The 22,447-nt window shown below is 44.5% G+C and overlaps 1 protein-coding gene and 1 pseudogene across 1 annotated transcript in view; both read right to left on the reverse strand.

Annotated features, from left to right (window-relative positions):
* Nucleotides 1–22,447, reverse strand: part of LOC126412335 (cyclic AMP response element-binding protein A-like) — a 690,109-nt gene that overhangs the window by 165,537 nt on the left and 502,125 nt on the right. The gene's annotated exons all lie outside the window — the stretch shown is intronic.
* LOC126413413 (5S ribosomal RNA) lies at nucleotides 16,817–16,934 on the reverse strand (annotated as a pseudogene).

The raw sequence follows: 22,447 nt of genomic DNA on the forward strand, positions 1-22,447 counted from the left end.
ACATTCGTGATCTCCTCGGGAGGTATAAGTAGGGGGAAGCAATATATTCGATACCTCATCCAGAAACGCACCCTCTCGAAGCCTGGACAGCAAGCTACACCGCGATGCAGAGCGCCTCTCTTGCAGAGTCTGCCACTTGAATTTGCTAAACATCTCCATAACGCTGTCAAGCTTACCAAATAACCCTGTGACGAAACGCGCCGCTCTTCTTTGGATCTTCTCTATCTCCTCCGTCAACCCGATCTGGTGCGGATCCTACACTGATGAGCAATACTCAAGTATAGTCCGAACGAGTGTTTTGTAAGCCACCTCCTTTGTTGGGCTCAAATGGCTCTGAGCACTACGGGACTTAACATATGTGGTCATCAGTCCCCTAGGACTTAGAACGACTTAAACCTAACTAACCTAAGGACATCACACACATCCATGCCCGAGGCAGGATTCGAACTTACGACCGTAGCGGTCACGCAGTTCCAGACTGAAGCGCCTAGAACCGCATGGCCACACCGGCCAGCTACCTCCTTTGTTGATGGACTACATTTTCTAAGGACTCTCCCAATGAATCTCAACCTGGTACCCGCCTTACCAACAATTAATTTTATGTGATCATTCAACTTCAAATTGTTCCGCCCGCATACTCCCAGATATTTTACAGAAGTAACTGCTACCAGTGTTTGTTCCGCTATCATATAATCATACAATAAAGGATCCTTCTTTCTATGTATTCGCAATACATTACATTTGTCCATGTTAAGGGTGAGTTGCCATTCCCTGCATCAAGTACCTATCCGCTGCAGATCTTCCTGCATTTCGCTACTATTTTATAATGCTGCAACTTCTCTGTATACTACAGCATCATCCGCGTGTGTCTTAGCAGCACGTACGTGAAACTCAGCTTGCCCTTTTCTCACATGGTATCCTGCAAGCCATAGATTGAAGGCAACAGGCGGATTCCATATTCTGTGATTACCAAAAAGCGTTTGATGCTGTTCCTCAGTGCAGACAGTTAATGGAGGTCTGAACACACAGAATAGTTTGACATACACACTGAAGAGCCAAACAAACTGGTATACCTGCCTAATACCGTGTAGGGCCCCGTGAGCACACACAAGTACCGCAACACGGGCGTGGCATGGTCTCGACTAACGTCTGAAGTAGTGCTGGAGGGAACTGACACCATGAAACCTGCAGGGCTGTTCATAAACCCGTGATAGTACGAAAGGTGGAGATCTCTTCTGAACAGCACGTTGCTAGGTATCCCAGATGTGCTCAATAATGTTCATGTCTGGAGAGTTTCGAGGATAGCGCAAGTGTTTAAACTCAGAAGAGTGTTGCTGGAGCTACTCTGTAGCAATACTGGACGTGTGGTTGTCGCATTGTCCTGCTGGAACCTTGACGAATATGTCTGCCCTCAGGTTCCCAAGCAGTCAGTCACCGGCCCACTGTCACATCTGTATGCAAGATTAAACCAGCAGGCCACACTGAGATCCACATTGAGCCCCCTTTCAGATTCCGCCAGTAGCTAATATCGCTGTGTCACATGAGCATCTCCTCAGAGGTCGCTCAACATCTGACCGTGTTCGCTCGCCTTGTATAGCCCGCCAGGCCTGGTAACAACACTAAACACGAACAACGCTATTTCATTCTGGTAGCTGATCTGTCACAGAGGAACTGCAGCTCTAATCATCTACATACCAGCCGATGGTGTGTATGTGTATGAAGTTACACAGATATCTGACCATGTCTTCTTGGTGCTTCACATTTTTTGTCCGACGATGTACATAGGAAATGCAGTACGATAGGAAGCTTTGGAAAGATCGGGTATTCTGGTAATCAATGAAGGAAAAAACCATTTCAGTGAGTTCGACAGCTTACGAGATATGGTGTTATATGTTTGATGATTCCATGATTAGAAATCTAATGTGCATTCTCTGCAGCTGGTAAGGTTGTACGTTTTCACTTTAGGGATACACCTTAGCTCCTCTTATTCTTTGATTACAGCAGAAAGCTGAAGAGTTGCAATGCAATGTACAGCCACTGCCAGTAATATCCGCTTTGCCGCTGTTGCTACAAGAAATACCAGGAAGTGCACCAACATTTTTCTAGGCGGCTGCGCTTGTAAAATTTATGCAGTGTGACGCAAGCTTCACAATGCGACCCCATAACGACTTCATGGCACAAGACTAAGCATTGTGTTGTTTGCTTATGGTGCCTTTTCAGAAGTCGTTAAAGAAACGTAAAACCGAATAAAATCCCTCGAGCAGTACACGTTGGGAAAAACAATGAGGAATGAAAAGGAATGAAGCCCTTTGTACTTTATACAGACTCAGAGGTCCAAAGGTTAAGAAGTACCCAGTTAGTTCGAATAAGAAGGTTGTGACTCACGTACTTCATTGCACGCGAGAGTTATTGAATTGCTGAAGAATGACAATTTTATTTTCTCTGATTTTGGCTGCACTTTGTGTACGTCCGCACGCCCGTCTCTCTCTCTCTCTCTCTCTCTCTCTCTCTCTCTCTCTCTCTCTGTGTGTGTGTGTGTGTGTGTGTGTGTGTGTGTGTGTGTGTGTCATTATCACGAGTTCAAATGGTTCAAATGGCTCTGAGCACTATGAGACTTAAAATCTGAGGTCATCAGTCCCCTACAACTTAGAACTACTTAAACCTAACTAACCTAAGGACATAACACACATCCCTGCCCGAGGCAGGATTCGAAACTGCGACCGTAGCAGTCGCGCGGCTCCGGACTGAAGCGCCTAGAACCGCTCGGCCACCTCGGCCAGCGTATCACGTGTAATTATGCAGTATGACTGAGGAAATCTTCGTAAATTCTGTTTCCTATACATCAATAAGACTGGTGTTTTGTGGGTGCGGAGTTTGCGACCCATCGTCAACGGGAGCTCACCACGACCTGATGCAACAAGAAACGTGATTCATTCGACATGCTGACACTTTTTCACAGTTTCACGGTCCAATATCGATACCGTCCCATTGTAATCGTAGTTGACGGTGATGGTTGTCAACATGGGAACATGTAGCGATCATTTGCTATGGAGGCCACGTTTAACAACGTGCGCTGAACGGTGAGCTCCGAAACACCTGTGGCTACACCAGCGTGTTACTCAGTCGTCAGATGTCGAATAGACTGTCTCCTGTCCTGATTTACAGAGTGGGCACGCCTCTAACCTATACGTTCTGTGATGAGGTGTGGTTGTCCAACAGCTTCTCACCCACTCGTGGTTTCAACGCCCTTCACCCACCTTCCACAGATTCTCACGACAGTAGCACACGAACGGCCCAGAAGCTTAGCCGTTTCTCAAACGCTCGTTCCCGGGTGCCCGTCTACAACAATCTGCCCTTTGTCACAGTCCTTGATGCCAGTGGACTTCCCCACTCGCAACTAAAATGATCCCCTATTCGTCTCTGCTCCCCTAACATGTTTAATTTACCACATCACCACCAGGCGTCAGAGACTGGAAAATTGCACAGTTCACACCAATATTCAAAAAAGGTCATAGGAGTAACCCACTAAATTACAGGCCCATATCGTTAACGTCGATATGCAGCAGGATTTTGGAACACATATTGTGTTCAAACATTATGAATTACCTCGAAGAAAACTGCCTGTTTACACACAGTCGCCGCCCTGAGTGACGGAGCGGTTCTGGACGCTTCAGTTTGGAACCGTGCGACCGCTACGTTCGCAAGTTCGAATCCTGCCTCGGACATGGATGTGTGTGATGTCTTTAAGTTAGTTAGATTTAAGTAGTTCTAAGTTTTAGGGGACTGATGACCTCAGATGTTACGTCCCATAATGCTCAGAGCCATTTGAACCATTTGACAAACAGTCAACATGGGTTTAGAAAACATCGTTCCTGTGAAACACAACTCGCTCTTTATTCACATGAAGTGTTGAGTGCTATTGACAAGGGATTTCAGATCGATTCCGTATTTCTGGATTTCCGGAAGGCTTTTGACACTGTACCACACAAGTGGCTTGTAGTGAAATTGCGTGCTTATGGAATATCGTCTCAGTTATGTGACTGGATTTGCGATTTCGTGTCAGAGAGGTCACAGTTCGTAGTAATTGACGGAAAGTCATCGAGTAAACAGAAGTTCAAATGGTTCAAATGGCTTTGAGCACTATGGGACTTAACATCTGTGGTCATCAGTCCCCTAGAACTTAGAACTACTTAAACCTAACTAACCTAAAGACATCACACACATCCACGCCCGAGGCAGGATTCGAACCTGCGACCGTAGCAGTCCCGCGGTTCCGGACTGAGCGCCTAGAACCGCTAGACCATCGCGGCCGGGAAAACAGAAGTGATTTCAGGCGTTAGCGAAGGTAGTGTTATAGGCCGTTTGCTGTTCCTTCTCTATATAAACGATTTGGGAGACAATCTTAGCAGCCGTCTTAGCTAGTTGCAGATGACGCTGTCTTTTATCGACTAATAAAGTCAACAGAAGATCAAAACAAATTTCAAAACGATTAAGAAAAGATATCTGAATGGTGCGAAAATTGGCAGTTGACCCTAAATAACTCATCCACATGAGTGCTAAAAGGAATTCGTTAAACTTCGGTTGCACGATAAATCTGTCTAATCTAAAACCCGTAAATTCAACTAAATACCTAGGTATTACAATTACGAACAACTTAAATTGGAAGGAACACATAGAAAATGTTGTGGGGAAGGCTAACCAAAGACTGCATTTTATTGGCAGGATACTTAGAAAATGTAACAGATCTACTAAGGAGACTGCCTACACTACGCTTGTACGTCCTGTTTTAGAATACTGCTGCGCGGTGTGGGATCCTTACCAGGTAGGACTGACGGAGTACATCGAAAAAGTTCAAAGAAGTGCAGCACGGTTTGTATTATCACGAAATATGAGAGAGAGTGTGTCACAGAAATGATACAGGATTCGGGCTGGACATCATTAAAAGAAAGGCGTTTTTCGTTGCGACGGAATCTTCTCACAAAATTCCAATCACCAAATTTCTCATCCGAATGCGGAAATAATTCCTTGACACGGACCTACATAGGGCGGAACGGTCACCACGATAAAATAAGGGAAATCAGAGCTCGTACGGTAAGAAATAGGTGTTCGTTTTTCCGCGCGCTATACGAAATTGGAATAATAGAGAATTGTGAAGGCGGTTCGATGAACCGTCTGCCAGGCACTTAAATGTCATTTGCAGAGTATCCATGTAGATATATATGTACGGTTACCAATTGTCACAATTTGTTGACTGTCTCTTTCTCGCAAGGCGCAATCAAAAAGTTTTCGTTTGGGGGTCATAGGGCGGAACAATCCAGAATCGGGATGACAATTAAACAAAATCGCCGTAAGCTTTGAGACTGTCATCTCAACGACGCATCAGTTGTAGATACGCGTCTGATAAAACACCGTGTCTTGCTGCGTGTAGTCCCTAACTGCCTGTTGGACATCCTCGCCCGACAGGAATCGTCTATCCTAGAAGGCCTTTTTTATGGCACCGAAGGCGTGATAATTACATGTGAAGAGATTAAAACTACAGGGCTGGTGCTCGGTTGTCTGCCACTTGAAATAACATTGGCTTCCCAGATCGACTTCCGTCTTGTGTCGACCACTCGAAACATGGCGTGCCATTCGACAACGGTGGTTTTCGACCTACAAGCTGCCCCACACACATTCTTCATTCTATGATGGATATCTAGTGGTGTTTGTCCTCCGACAACCAATAAAAGAGCAACAGTTCGTTGGTCCTAGTTGGACGTCGCCATAGTTCACGTTTTCGCATTTACCGCACCCATGTCGGAAAGACACGAATGCCGCTCTGATCCCTTGCCAACATGCTGGTGCTTGTACACCCGCATTGGAGTCGCGCTACGTTGCAATACGCTGCAGTAAATCGAGGAAGCGGGCAGTACATCTCAGTTTCAGTTAGATTATTCAGTATTTACCAGTTGAAGTCACAAGCGTTTACAGTTTAAAGGAACTGTCGAAAAACACACGTTTAGTGAAAATACTGAGGCAGTGAATAGAGGTAAATATAGATAATCATCTACATTATTACTTCAGAAGGAATAATCATCATAAAAAAATCTCTGCAACATAAGAAAAATGTAGCTTACCCATCACTAAACTTCTGCGTAAAAACCGGTGATATATGAAACTCACCTGCAATAAAAAGAGGAAAGACACTAAATTAGTAACAGCTCCGAAGACAACTAAGAATATGGTATAGTCAGCAAACATTTACTTAAATTATTACTGTGTCGATTCCTTACAAAGTAGTAAGTCTACTTGTTTTTCGGTTTGTAAGTAACAGGTTCGTGTTCATGTTTCACAAATCCAAGAAAGTATCTATTTGTATTTCCCTTTTATGGAGCTTATGATGCCTGTAAAAACAGAAACTCGAGATATGTTCAAATAAAATAAAACGTTACCAAGCCGGTGAAATTTACGGTTTGTTTAGGTATGAGGGTTACCACTCTGCTCCATAGCTCAAAGCGTCCTCATTTCGCGTTTTGTATTTTTCTTTTACTGCCCACGCAGCCGTTGTGTTCATCCACCCCTAGTACAACAACTCATCAACTGATTCTATAATTCTTTATTTGTGCAAATTCCTTTTCAAGATGCTGATTATACATTACTGTACTCGTGTTACAATTGATTTTCAGGTCTAATTCCACATTATTCTTATCAGAAGATTAGTTTGGATTCCGGAGATTATAGATACATGAGAGGAAATACTGATCCCATGAATTAATTTAGAAAATAGGCTGAAGGAAGACTATCCTACATTTGCAGCATTTGTAGATTTTGAGAAAGGTTTTGACAAGATAGCTGGAAAACACTCTTTGAAATTTTGAAGGTAGTGGGAGTAATATAACGGGAGTAAAAGTTATCTGCAACATGAATAAAAACCTGTTGGAAATTACAATAGTCAGACGACATGAAAGGAAAATCGTAATTCAGATGCGAGCGAGACACGGTTGAGTCGATCCCCGATGCAAGCTGTGAATGAAATCAGGAAAAAATCTGCAAAGGAAATTGAAGTTCAGGGAGAAGAAGTATAAGCTTTGAGGTCTGGCGATGACAGTGTAATTTTGCTGGAGACAGCTAAGGACTTGGAAGAGCAATTGAATCGAATGGACAGTGTCTTGAAAAGTGGATGTAAGGTGAAGACCAGCAAAAGTAAATGGTTAATTGAATATAGCAAGCTGAGGGAATCCGATTAGAGGATAGTACACTAAAAGTGGTTCATAAACTTTGCTATTTGGGCACAAAACCAATGATGATGGCTGAACTAGAGAGGACGTGAAATGCAGACCTTCAGTAGCAAGAAAAGTGGTTTTGAAATAGAGAAATAAGTTAAAATCGACTATAAATTTAAGTTTTAGGATTTCTTTTGTGGAGGTATTTACCTGAAGTGTGAGCTTGTACGCTAGCGGAATGTGGACGATGAACAGTTCAGGCACTAAAGTAGAAGGTTTTGAAATGTGTTGAAGGTTAGATAAGTAGATAGGGTAACTAATGAAGCGGAACGCAATCGGATCGGGGAAAAAAGAAATTTATGGCACAACGTAACTAAAAGAAGGAATCAGTTGATAGAACATATCGTGGATTTGGTAGTGGGGGGAACTGTTGGGGTAGAAATTCTAGAGAGAGACCAACGCATGAACACAGTAAGCCAGTTCACTTCGATGTACGTTGCAGTAATTATGTAGACGAAGAGGCTTGCACAGTATAAACTAGCAAGGAGATCTGTATCAAACCGCTGACTTCTGACTGAACAACAACAGCAACAACAACTGATTTCGTTCAGCTACAGAATATTTTCGGATCGATTGTAGCTCCAGCGTAAGCAGTCATTTTCAGATGATGTACACGCTGTCCACAGGTCACTTGACACTGACTGGTTACTCTCCAATTACAATTGATCCAAAGATGTTTTGTAATTGTATGAAACTGGTTATCACTGTCGAGAAATGGCACAGTAGGGTGTAGCAAAGTGTGTTTTAATTGATCTGTTCAGTCCTTCTATTCGTTGTAGTATATGTGCAGTAGAAGAAAAACAGTACAATGGCATCAGTAAAAAAATGTCAATCAGGTATTCGCTTTATAAATCCAGGATCAGATGAGAGGAAACGCAGACTTTGCTAGCACAAACAGTTAACTAGTCCACTGAAGATTCCTTTAATACAAAACGAGGAAACTGTCTGAAAAGTACGTAAAATATCATACTGCAACAAGAAAAAAGGGCTTGGATTTATAGAACAAATATGTCTATACTTTCCTCGGAAAACACACAAGCAAAGAAACTTGTTTAGGTTTCTATACCAATGGAAAAATGCTCCTATCTGAACACAATAAATGCGAACATGTTCCCGTTTACTTGAAAGACTGACTGAAAAGTGAGGTACCAGCTGCTACATTCTACCTGCCTGAACACCTTTAAAAATTTTCTCAAAAATTTTGGGATGCGAAAATATTCGCGCTTTTTTTAACTTGCAACTCACCTCTAACTCTCGTAAGTTCCCCAAATTGTAACTCACTCACTTCCACTAGTCCATAGCTGTAAGTCGCTCATACCCATCCTCTCCCAGTTGTCCTTTCTAACTCACTCATTCAGCTCAACTAGTTGTCATTATCTGTTTGTGTCTGTCATTGTCACCTGTGCCACAGTCACAATCCCTTCCGTTCTGTCCTATTAGTCTCCTTTCATTGTCAACGTTTCCCTCTCGCTCTCTCTTACTGGTAATATCTCATTCCTTCCTTTCTACTGGTGCTGTCTCTTCTCACTGTCACTTTTTCTCTCTTCCTCGTTGTCATTGTCATATACTCTGTCTCTCATTATCATTGGCTCTCACTTTCTCTTAATTTTTCCCCCACTGGCACTGTCTCCTTGACTCTTTTCCTTGCACTGTTCTGTCACTGCGAACTATGTTTCACTGCCACTGTTTCGCTCTCTTTCTCTCAAACTGCCGTTGTCTCCTTCGCTTTTTGTATAACACAACCACTGTATACTATCTTCCAATATTTATTACCTTTCCGTCTTTTTGCCACTGCCACTGTCTTCTTTTCTCTCAGCATAAAAATGAGCGAATACGTTCGCACGCCAATACTTTTGGGAAAATTTTTAAAGATGCTAAGGAAGGTAGTTTGGTACAGCTAGTATCCTAGTCTTCAGTCAGAATTTCTAAAGAACATATTCGCATATTTTGTGCTTGTTGCCTTCTTTTCCCTGCTGCAGGACATGTAACTCACATGAAAAGAAATGTACTGTCCAGCAAAATTTAGATAGTTAACTTGTATGAAATCGAAATAACACAAACCTAATTTTACGCCTCCGAGCGGATCTAACGTGAAAAAAAAAAGAATTTGATTTAGCATTACAAAATTGGATTGCCGGATGATAACGGAAACACTGTACAGCATATTTCTTCGTGCTATGTCATTTCACAAACTGCTTTCTTTTTTTACGTGCGCAAGTAGGGTAACTTTGAACCTCTATATCTCAGAAACGGATAAAGATATGAAGAAAATTTTCAAGGCTGTTCGAGATCGATATCTTAGGAATATATCGTATAAATTTAAGCCATTTTCTGTTCTTAACCGTCGTAGAATCCTCAGCTGGTTTTTGGTCCACTGGCGATGGCGAAAATATAGTAAAAACCCTTTTTTGTCTTTTCAGAGGAACTGCCTACGAACAAATGGTGCCTCGAGATAAAGCCCACCGTAGACCAGATCAAATGCAAAAAGAATCAATCGATTTGTTCCATTTGCCTAAGCAGGTGGAAGTGTGTAATATGCGTAATTTGACCATGTACTGTAGGGCAGTGACACGAAGATGATCTTCCTGTTGGGTACACAGATGGTCGGTAGCGCAAAACCTATTCAAAATATTTGACCCTACCCTTTTATCATAAATAGAAATCGAGGTATGAGCACTGGAAAATCCCCTTCTTATGCGCGGCGTTTTGGACCATACTGGTAAGTGCACTGTACCGATTACTAAACAGGTAACCAGGCGCATAGGCCCAGTTGGAGGGTGGCCTATCTAAGGGCTTCCAGGGAAAGCAAAAATTTTATTTTCAATATTTCATACGGCTACTGAGCGAAATTAAAAATTTAAAATGTCGTCATAATTTACGCGTTAAGAATAATAACTTTATGATAAAGATTTAACGCAACGAGGCAAGTGTTGTAGTCTGTGTGTAAGTCTCGAGGCAGTGTAACTGACGGGGCGCAAATTACGCAGATTATATTCATCCAGTATTTGAGAATGAGAGCATTCAGCGACTTGCAACAAATTTTATACATAACTTCAAACCTTTACGAAACTTTCCCCTGCTGTCACCTACCACGACATAATGAAGGAAAAAAAATTTGTCGCTTTTTAAATTTTCGCTGTTCATGCAGTAAAATTTCAGCATCAGGTGCGACGTTTTAATTTATTACTTCTTTACTACTGACTTTACTTGCAACACTTTTTGCAGACGGTATCCACATATACCGCTGAATGTACCTGCAAAATTATGTCATTGTACGAGATATGACGTCGTAGACGTTGAGATCGCGAAAAACTAGCTTTCCTTAAAACGGAGCGCAAATTAGTCTAAGCATATAAGAAAGTGAAACATAACGTCAGACCTTTTTCTTAAAGCTCTGTCGCTTACATGTATAAGGTCAAATATGAAGGGCGCTCAAGAAGTAATGTAACACTATTTTTCTCGGCCATTTCGGTTAAAAATGCAGATAATTTTGTGGGGCATCGTGGAATATTAACATTTGCCCGCATCTCGTGGTCGTGCGGTAGCGTTCTCGCTTCCCACGCCCGGGTTCCCGGGTTCGATTCCCGGCGGGGTCAGGGATTTTCTCTGCCTCGTGATGGCTGGGTGTTGTGTGCTGTCCTTAGGTTAGTTAGGTTTAAGTAGTTCTAAGTTCTAGGGGACTGATGACCATAGATGTTAAGTCCCATAGTGCTCAGAGCCATTTGAACCAACCATTTTATTAACGTTTCAACTCCCTCATATTTCATGAAGTTCCCGTACACTGTGGAGATATACGTAGCCTTCAAAATAGCGTTTAGTGGAGGTGCATTCCAAGCAGAGAGGTGTCACGGAGTGTCTTTTAGTGGAAAACCACAGCATCGCGGATACCTATATGCGCTTGCAGAATGCCTGTGGAGACCTGGCAGCGAACAAAAGCACGATAAGTCGTTGGGCGAAGCGTCTGTCATCATCGCAACAAGGTCGCGCGAACCTGTCCGATCTCCCAGGTGACAGCCGGCCGGACACAGCTGTGACTCCTGCAATATTGGACTACAGAGTTTTTCGCCACAAAAATGCGAACGATCTTCTACTGGTCCATGACAACGCAAGGCCTAACACAAGTACGCGCACCCGAGAGCACCGCACAGAACTTCTCTGGACTGTTCTTCCTCATCGCCGGCCGCGGTGGTCTAGCGGTTCTAGGCGCGCAGTCCGGAACCGCGCGACTGCTACGGTCGCAGGTTCGAATCCTGCCTCGGGCATGGATGTGTGTGATGTCCTTAGGTTAGTCAGGTTTAAGTAGTTCTAAGTTCTAGGGGACTGATGACCACAGATGTTAAGTCCCATAGTGCTCAGAGCCATTTGAACCATTTGTATCTTCCTCATCCACCCTGAACCTTCCGGTTTCTATCAGTTTGGTCCAATGGAGGATGCACTCCTCAAGAATCAGTATGCGGATGATGGGTAGGTTACTGATGCAGCAAGACGTTGCTTCCGGCGTCGACCAGTACAGAGGTAACGTTTCGCATTCAGTCCCTCACAATCAGGTGGCAAAACGTCGCGTTATTGAACGGAGATTATGTTGAAGAACAAAGTTTTGTAGTCAAAAGAGTAAGGAGTAATATGTTATATTAGAATCCTGAATAAAACCAACTTGCTGCCAGAGAATAATGTGTTGTATTACCTACTGGACACCCCTCGTATGTAACACGTTAACTCTTTTGTCAAGTAATCAGTAGTGTGAAGCCTTTTCTTACAAGGTAGTTCGATTGTGTAAGGAATCGTGGGCTGGCGAATTTACTGATTTTTAATAAAAACGTATTTAGTCTTCTTTCATGGATCTGAGAACTTGCTGTACGGTTGCTGGGAATAATTCTCCGCCGACCAGGGTGGCCGAGCGGTTCTAGGCGCTACAGTCTGGAACCGCGCGACCACTACGGTCGCAGGTTCGAATCCTGCCTCGGGCATGGATGTGTGTGATGTCCCTAAGTTAGTTAGGTTTAAGTAGTTCTAGGGGACTGATGACCTCAGAAGTTAAGTCCCATTGTCCTCAGAGCCAATAATTCTCCTTGTCTGGCCCTCCTAAAATTTTGAATTTCCTTATGTCATAGCGCAGGCGCGTTGTTAGCAGCAACTCCACGAAATTGGAGTCTTCCCGGGCACGTCTCGCCGTGCTGTGTCGGATGTGGCCCGCACAACTGTGCTCACAGACGCGCTTACGCAATGCGTGCGTGTTTTATGCCGCAGCCGTCACACAGCACGCAAATGTTAATATTTTTCCGCACGACTTAGTTTACAGAGTCCTATGTCCACACAAGTTGAGGTACGGTTTCAGTGCGTTGGTAAACAGGATTCCACCGTTTAAGGAAATTCTGTTACACAAAAAAAAAGAACACCGACGGATTACCTAATTATATTTATTTAATTATTTACACTGCTCCAAAGAAAACTGGATGTCACGACTACTACGAATACGTAAGCAAATAAATAACTCACACGAAAAACGGTACTGCTGCGAGCAAGCCAGACTAACGCGTGAGGGATAACATTTGCAGTACGCAAATGTAAACGGGTAGACCGTTCGCCGAGTGCAAGTCTTTCGATTGGACGCCACTTCGCCGACTTGCGCGTCGATGGAGATGAAATGATGATGATTAGGACAACACAACACCCAGTCCCTGAGCGGAGAATATCTCCGACCCAGCCGGGAATCGAAGCCGGGCCCTTAGGATTGACATTCTGTCATTCTGTCAATTCAGTTGCCGGGGGAGGACTGTAGTACGCAAGCTTATGGGGCCGTAGGCTGGATCATCTACTTAGGAATGTTGACTGTAAGACAACGAGATGTAGCAGAACGGAAGAATTCAGTAAAAATCTATGCTTATTTCTATACAACGTGGCACTCTTCTCAAATAACAGCCTCCACATCAGCTGATAGCACTTTATGCTGGACGAACAGAGATCAAGAACGCATACGTACGTTCCGATGTTTTTCTGCAATTGCATCCCCAACTTACGTGATACATGGGGTGAACACATTACCTGGAGACTTCCTGATACTTCTCAAACGTCTCATGAATCGACGGCCCAATGGATGGTGCTGAATAGAATCTTTGATGAGACTTTGAGGTGGCAACATGAGTTAATGTTCATGAACTAGTCGCGAAAGTTTAAGACAAATAGTATCATAATAGTGGAACGCGGAGATCAGGTTGCAGCTATTACCGTTAACTGGCCACTGCATCTAGTGAGGCTCAAGCTTGAATGAAAGAGTCTATGTGAAGGCGAGGACTGAACAAGACCTTACGGAGGGTTACATGCTTGTGACCAGGTCTGCAATATTGTGTTGGGCGAAGCAGAGGAAATTGTAATCACTGTGCAAATTGATGAAAAAACATCTGAAGAAGTCTATAAGACAACAAAGAGAAACATTGCTGTATTGTTTCGTAGAGATAATGATTTTATTCTTGTATCTCATTTGATTACATCAGACTGTACATTGGTAAATGCATTGTAAAATACTTGAGCAAATGAGTGCTACAGAATCTGTTGCCAAAATACAGAAATCGTATTGTTGTCAACAGAGCAAATTAATAATGAATTTGAATTCTGAAATACTGGAAAGCATTACAACAGAAGAAGAATGGGTAGATTTCAGAGATGAAATAGTGATGACAGCAGAGGATCAAATAGACAAAAAACAAATCCTTGAATCGCATGCGAGATATTGATTTTAACTAACGGAAGGAGAAAATACAAAAATACTGCAGATGAAGTAGATGAAATGGAATAAAGACATAAATAATGAGACCGAAAAAAGTGCAGTAGGGCAAGACTTGAATGCCTATAGCACAAATGCGAAGGTGTGAAAGCATGCATAGCTGTGGAAAGATAGGTGCCATATGTACGGAAATTAAAGAGACTGACAGCATCAAACTAGTTTGCAGATTGGAGAACACAATAACATAATACAGAATGGCTTGGCTCTCAGCACTATGGGACTTAACATCTATGGTCATCAGTCCCCTAGAACTTAGAACTACTTAAACCTAACTAACCTAAGGACATCACACAACACCCAGCCATCACGAGGCAGAGAAAATCCCTGACCCCGCCGGGAATCGAACCCGGGAACCCGGGCGTGGGAAGCGAGAACGCTACCGCACGACCACGAGATGCGGGCCATAATACAGAATCAACAGTTGGAAACATTTATGAAGTAAACAGCGCAACAAGTAATATCTGCCGCAGAAAAATGCACAAATTTTATTTGTTTATGAAGAATCGGAAGAGATGAATTAGATACAAGTAGATTTGGACCGTGATAGCAATGGACGTCAGAGAAGAGATGATAAGGGAGAGAAAGAAGATCGTGGTATAACACTAGAAATGAAGAGGGAAAAGTTACGGCCAATGGCTGAGAAACTAAAAGAAAAATAAGCGTAACTGTGACATGAAATTAGCGTTTGCTTCATTGTTTCACAGGAAGAAATTTCGAGATACATTAATTTTTGAGGGGAAACTTATAAGGGTGACAGAAGGAAGTACTTCCGACTTTTCCTAAATGCAACGGAGCACTGAATTATCTCCATTAGGCGGACAGCAGAACAGTAGTTAGTTACATGTGCATGTGGAGGAGTGAATGGCGTGAATGGGCGCCGCTTGAGTCCGAAGCTTGAGGTCAGTGGCCGCCGTGTTTGGCTGACTCTGCAGCTGCGATGCAACGTCGGACTTGAGCAACACGGGCGCTCACACACAGTGTTTGTAATTCCTCTCTGCATACTTGTCTGTCCGGGCGCGCAGCTGCTCCTGCTACCAGCTACTGCGTCCTCCCGCCTCTACCCTGCTCGAAATTATTTCCACGGAACTGAAAATACATTATTTAATCAAAAGTAACTGGACGCTTACTAGTGGATATTAGTACGGGGTGTGTCCGCCCTCCAGCTTAATGACTGCTTGAGCTCAGCTGGCGACAATTTCAAAGAACTGTTTGAATGTCTGTGGAGGAATGCTAGGCATTTCTTTCCCATGAGCCGAATCCAGAGGAGCTAATAGTTCGGCACTGAGGTCTGAAGTCAAGTGGCGTTCTAACTCGCCCCAAAGGTGTTCCATTGGGTTCAGGCCGGGACTCTAGGGAGGCCAACCCATTTCAGAAAGGTTATGTTCGTAAGTCATTGGCTCACAGATGCTGCTTTGTGGCAGGGAGCACTGTTATGCTAGCACTCACCAAACCCAAACTCTTGCATCGGATTGTGACAAGGTATAGCATGATTTGTCATACCAAATCACTAACTTCCAATCACCCAACGTCCAGTGGCGTAGACTATCTCAAGCGTCGCATTGTGTTGACTACAGAAATGTGTGGTTTACGAGGAGCTTCTCGACTGTTCTACACCATTCTGCTTAATTACGTACGCAGTCATTGTACTAGCTGGAATGCTGATAGTACTTTGGAACACACGAATGCTTCCTTACGCTGATTTCATACTATTGTTTACAACTACCCTCAGCAATTCAAAAAAATGGTTCAAATGGCTCTAAGAACTATGGGACTCAATATCTGGAGGTCATCAGTCCCCTAGACTTAGAACTACTTAAGCCTAACTAACCTAAGGACATCACACACACACACACCCATGCCCGAGGCAGGATTCGAACCTGCGACCATAGCAGCAGCGCGGTTCCGGAATGAAGCGCCTAGAACCACTCGGCCACATCGGCCGGCGATGTGACTAACGTGGGAGCTGATTGCTCGATGGACTGATTTGGGGGAGGGGTCCAAACATCAACTTCATCGGTCCCGCTAACGTGTGAGCCAATGAGGTGAGGAAGCGAAATAAATTGTCGCAAAAGAGCGAGAAAAGGAAGTTGTCTGTTCCGTACGCTTACGTTAGTGTAGTTCACAAGATCGATACGAACAGAGCTACAAACATAAGAATAATCAAATAACACACAAACGTGAGGAATCAGCCTAAAGCCAATCGGAAAATGCCTAGAAGCCAACGTGACAGTTCATCACAATAAAGAGATATAGAAAAAATACAACTGAAATAGTGGATGCGGATTATAAATATATCTAAAAACTGAGCAATAGGAAAACGAGAGGTGAGGTGTGATAGGGGAATAATGCAAACTGTTAGGATCGGTAACTATGTATAGACTCGTCCATAAAGAACAAAAACACCTCAGTATAAAAAGCTTAGGTAGACCTAAAATGAGAAATGCAACAGGACTAACAATGTACACATCTCAACGACAGCACTTGCATCCGCCCAGTATCAGACGTAATATAAATAAACGAGGACTAAAACGGCTGTACATTAGGAGTACCATATAGCACTTCTCTCTCCTCCCGAAAAGGCCATGAAGGTCCAAAGGTACCGACTGGTCGCCGTGTCATCCTCAGCCCACAGGCCTCACTGGATGCGGATATGGAGTGTCATGTGGTCAGCACACCGCTCTCCCGGCCGTATGTCAGTTTCCGAGACCGGAGCCGCTACTTCTCAATCAAGTAGCTCCTCAGTTTGCCTCACAAGGGCTGAGTGTACCCCGCTTGCCAACAGCGCTCGGCAGACCGGATGGTCACCCATCCAAGTGCTAGCCCAGCCCGACAGCGTTTAACGTTGGTGATCTGACGGGAACCGGTGTTACCACTGCGGCAAGGCCGTTGGCCCATACAACACTACGCTGCAGATAAAACATTTAAATAATCTATTAATTCCGTCGGAACTGTTTTCGCTGTCAACAAACGTATCACTTTCTCTCTTTTACTCGTAGATATTCTATTTCTTATTCCCCTACACAGCTTCCAACTTCTCTCACAAATCTTCCTAAGCAGCTAGAAACTTACATTTGTTCTAAAATCTTTCGTTCCGATGATTTTTAACAGAACTTTTATATCTGCTGATTCTCATCACTTTTGTCTTTCATGAGGACGTGTCCCCATCCGAGAAGCGGATTATAGGCAACAACTTTGAGTCTTAGCTTCATAAGGCGCTACAAAGAGGTTTGGACTTTAATTCAAGACACAGGCGCGAAGTCTAGCGATCGGTAACTACATGCTAAGACTTTTCAACCCTTTTGATTGTTAAAAAAATCTAAGTGTTGTGTCGAGACTGACTGCCCATGCAAAAGTCTGTTGGCTTGAGAACATGGCAGGCAGATAGCTGCAGCCGCAACCGCACCTGCGCGACTTTCGTCTAGAGTCCGGGGAAAGGTGCCGTGGTGTACGAGCGTTTCCGTAATGCGAGTCAGCCTTGGGATGCCTGTCAAGGCAGCTGGGAGGAAGCGGGGCCAGCCGTGGCATTTGCGGCCGGGGAGTAACACAGCCCAGCATAGCCGAGGCGGCCTGCTTTTACGACCAACTCGCGCGCCAATAGCACCTGCTACTCTCCGCTAGAGGCCTCCCAGCACCAGATTACACATTACGAACCTGATAGCGAAAACTGTGGCGATAAATCTACATCTACATAAATACTCTGTGAACATGACAGGGTATCGTGCATTGCTTGTATGATCTCCACCTTTTGTACCCTTTTTCTGTTCCATTCTGTGTTTAAAGAAACTGAGAATACTACTGGAAACGTCAGAACGGCTACGGCAAGCGATAACATACCACACACACTGTGGTGACAAGTCAAGGGATATTGTTGTTGTTGTGGTCTTCAGTCCTAAGACTGGTTTGATGCAGCTCTCCATGCTACTCTATCCTGTGCAAGCTTCTTCATCTCCCAGTACTTACTGCAACCTACATCCTTCTGAATCTGCTTAGTGTATTCATCTCTTGGTATCCCTTTACGATTTTTACCCTCCATACTGACCCCCAATGCTAAATTTGTGATCCCTTGATGCCTCAGAACATGTCCTACCAACCGGTCTCTTCTTCTTGTCAAGTTGTGCCACAAACTCCTCCCCAATTCTACTCAATACCTCCTCATTAGTTCTGTGATCTACCCATCTAATCTTCTGTAGCACCACATTTCGAAAGCTTCTATTCTTTTCTTGTCCAAACTATTTATCGTCCCTGTTTCACTTCCATACATGGCTACACTCCGTACAAATACTCTCAGAAACGACTTCCTGACATTTAAATCTATACTCGATGTTAACAAATTTCTCTTCTTCAGAAACGCTTTCCTTGCCATTGCCGGTCAACATTTTATATCCTCTCTACTTCGACCATCATCAGTTATTTTGCTCCCCAAATAGCAAAACTCCTTTACTACTTTAAGTGTCTCATTTCCTAATCTAATTCCCTCAGCATCACCCGACTTTATTCGACTACATTCCATTATCCTCGTTTTGCTTTTGTTGATGTTCATCTTATATCCTCCTGTCAAGACACTCTCGATTCCGTTCAACTGCTCTTCCAAGTCCTTTGCTGTCTCTGACGGAATTACAATGTCATCGGCGAACCTCAGAGTTTTTATTTCTTCTCCAAGGATTTTAATACCTACTCCGAATTTTTCTTTTGTTTCCTTTACTGCTTGCGCAATATACAGATTGAATAACATCGGGGAGAGGCTACAACCCTGTCTCACTCCCTTCCCAACCACTGCTTCCCTTTCATGCCCCTCGACTCTTGTAACTGCCATCTGGTTTGTGTACAAATTGTAATTAGTCTTTCGCTCCCTGTAGTTTACCCCTGCCACCTTTAGAATTTGAAAGAGAGTATTCCAGTCAACATTGTCAAAAGCTTTCTTTAAGTCTACAAAAGCTAGAAACGTAGGTTTGCCTTTCCTTAATCTGTCTTCTAAGATAAGGGGTAAGGTCAGTATTGCCTCACGTGTTCCAACATTTCTACGGAATCCAAACTGATCTTCGCCGAGGTCGGCTACTACCAGTTTTCCCATTCGTCTGTAAAGAATTCGCGTCAAGGGAGACCTCCTAATAATATGTCGGCCTGCATTTTGCCCGGCTAGTGCAGCAACTTCACGTGGTATGCATTCAACAAGGCGCTGGAAGTCCATGCTGCCTCTATAGCCGTCCATATTTGCGAAAACTTTGCCGGTGCAGGATATTGTGCAAAGTCTCGATTATGTTCCACAAATGGTCGACGGAAATCTTGTCGGCCGATCTGAGTGGTCAAATCATTCACTAGAATTGTCCAGAATGTTCTTCAAACGAATCGCGAACATTTGTGGTCCGGTGACATGGCGTATTGTCATCCATAAAAATTCCATCGTTGTTTAGAAACCTGAAGTTGAATGGCTCTAAATGGTCCCCAAGTAGTCGAACATAACTATTGCCGGTCAATAACCGATTCAGTTGAACCAGAGGACCCAATCAATTCGATGTGACCACAACACACACCATTATGGAGCCACCACCTGCTTGGCAGTGCCTTCTTGACGACTTTGGTTCACAGCTTCGTGGGGTCTGCGACACACTCTGAAACGTCCCCTTTGAACAATTATACATGACTGTGCTTAAACTGACACACAATACTTTTAGCGCAACGCAATCTGACTTTCAAGAATCCCTACAAAAGAATGGCCCGGACTAACATCAACCTATACGTTTCACAAATCACTTACCTCACAAAAATCTTCGTTACTCGAACTACTGCAATACAGCGAGCGCCACTACTGCCAGCTAAATAAAAGATTCTAACTATTGAAGGCACTAACTACTGATAGGCACAGTTAACAAAAGAAAGATTTTGATAGAGAACAAACAATGTATTTACCTTAATATTGTTCAAAAGTCATATTAAATATATCAGTTCATGACATCCAGTCTTACAAATTTACTCTTTCTTAATGAGACACGTCCAGATCGTCCGCTCTCAAAATTCCGCCATCTCTCTTCCCACATCCACCTCTGCTGGCGGCTCACCTCCAACTGCGCAACGCTATGCGCTGTTCACATACAACTGCCCAACACTACAATGGCGAATATTGCAACAATGCCGACCAGCCTCAGACTGCACACAGCACAGGCAGTGATTTTCATACAGAGCGCTACGTGGCGTTACCAATAAGAAAACCTAAGCAGCCTACTTACAACTCGAACCCTACCATCAGCTCTTACCAACTGAAATCGGGACTGATCTGACCAGGCCTCGGTTTTGCATTCGCCTAGGGTCCAAACGATTTGGTCACGTGCCCAGGTGATGTGCAGTTAGCAAAGGCACTCGTGTCGTTCTGCTGCTACAACCCATTAACGCCAAATTTCGCCGCACTGTCCTAATGGATACGTTCACCGTACGTCCCACATTGATTTCTGCGGTTATTTTACGCAATGTTTCTTTTCTGTTAGCACTGAGAGGTAATACCCGCAATCTGGTATTCTCAGCACGTTCTTGGCACTGTGGATCTCGGAATACTGATTTCCCTAACGATTTCCGTTATGAAATGTCCCACGCGTCTACCTCCAGCTACCGTTCCTTGTTCAAAGTCTGTTAATTCCTGTCGTGCAGGCATAATCACGTTGAAAAGCTTTTCACGTGAATCACATGAGCACAAACGACAGTTCTGTCAATGCACTGCTCTCTTACACCTTGTGTACGCGTCACTACCGCTGTCTATATATTTGCATATCGCTGTCCCATGACTTGCCACCTCAGTGTACAATTGCAAAAGTGCGTTACGCTCTCTGGAAAATGCTTATTCTTTGTAATGTTCATATTAAGGGAGAAATGAACTGGGACTAATACAGTATGAGATTTTGGGAAGATATTGCATGTAATTGTCAGAATATGTTACTGTTGCGGTTGCTTTAAAAACTGGTAAATGACAGAATTTTGAACTGTTAGCGAACCTGAAAAGATGGTTAGGGCTGTAACGACTGATTTTAAGAATATACACTCCTGGAAATGGAAAAAAGAACACATTGACACCGGTGTGTCAGACCCACCATACTTGCTCCGGACACTGCGAGAGGGCTGTACAAGCAATGATCACACGCACGGCACAGCGGACACACCAGGAACCGCGGTGTTGGCCGTCGAATGGCGCTAGCTGCGCAGCATTTGTGCACCGCCGCCGTCAGTGTCAGCCAGTTTGCCGTGGCATACGGAGCTCCATCGCAGTCTTTAACACTGGTAGCATGCCGCGACAGCGTGGACGTGAACCGTATGTGCAGTTGACGGACTTTGAGCGAGGGCGTATAGTGGGCATGCGGGAGGCCGGGTGGACGTACCGCCGAATTGCTCAACACGTGGGGCGTGAGGTCTCCACAGTACATCGATGTTGTCGCCAGTGGTCGGCGGAAGGTGCACGTGCCCGTCGACCTGGGACCGGACCGCAGCGACGCACGGATGCACGCCAAGACCGTAGGATCCTACGCAGTGCCGTAGGGGACCGCACCGCCACTTCCCAGCAAATTAGGGACACTGTTGCTCCTGGGGTATCGGCGAGGACCATTCGCAACCGTCTCCATGAAGCTGGGCTACGGTCCCGCACACCGTTAGGCCGTCTTCCGCTCACGCCCCAACATCGTGCAGCCCGCCTCCAGTGGTGTCGCGACAGGCGTGAATGGAGAGACGAATGGAGACGTGTCGTCTTCAGCGATGAGAGTCGCTTCTGCCTTGGTGCCAATGATGGTCGTATGCGTGTTTCGCGCGTGCAGGTGAGCGCCACAATCAGGACTGCATACGACCGAGGCACACAGGGCCAACACCCGGCATCATGGTGTGGGGAGCGATCTCCTACACTGGCCGTACACCACTGGTGATCGTCGAGGGGACACTGAATAATGCACGGTACATCCAAACCGTCATCGAACCCATCGTTCTACCATTCCTAGACCGGCAAGGGAACTTGCTGTTCCAACAGGACAATGCGCGTCGGCATGTATCCCGTGCCACCCAACGTGCTCTAGAAGGTGTAAGTCAACTACCCTGGCCAGCAAGATCTCCGGATCTGTCCCCCATTGAGCATGTTTGGGACTGGATGAAGCGTCGTCTCACGCGGTCTGCACGTCCAGCACGAACGCTGGTCCAACTGAGGCGCCAGGTGGAAATGGCATGGCAAGCCGTTCCACAGGACTACATCCAGCATCTCTACGATCGTCTCCATGGGAGAATAGCAGCCTGCATTGCTGCGAAAGGTGGATATACACTGTACTAGTGCCGATATTGTGCATGCTCTGTTGCCTGTGTCTATGTGCCTGTGGTTCTGTCAGTGTGATCATGTGATGTATCTGACCCCAGGAATGTGTCAATAAAGTTTCCCCTTCCTGGG

This window comes from Schistocerca serialis, chromosome 7 (genome assembly GCF_023864345.2).
Source record: "Schistocerca serialis cubense isolate TAMUIC-IGC-003099 chromosome 7, iqSchSeri2.2, whole genome shotgun sequence".
NCBI lineage: Eukaryota > Metazoa > Arthropoda > Insecta > Orthoptera > Acrididae > Schistocerca > Schistocerca serialis.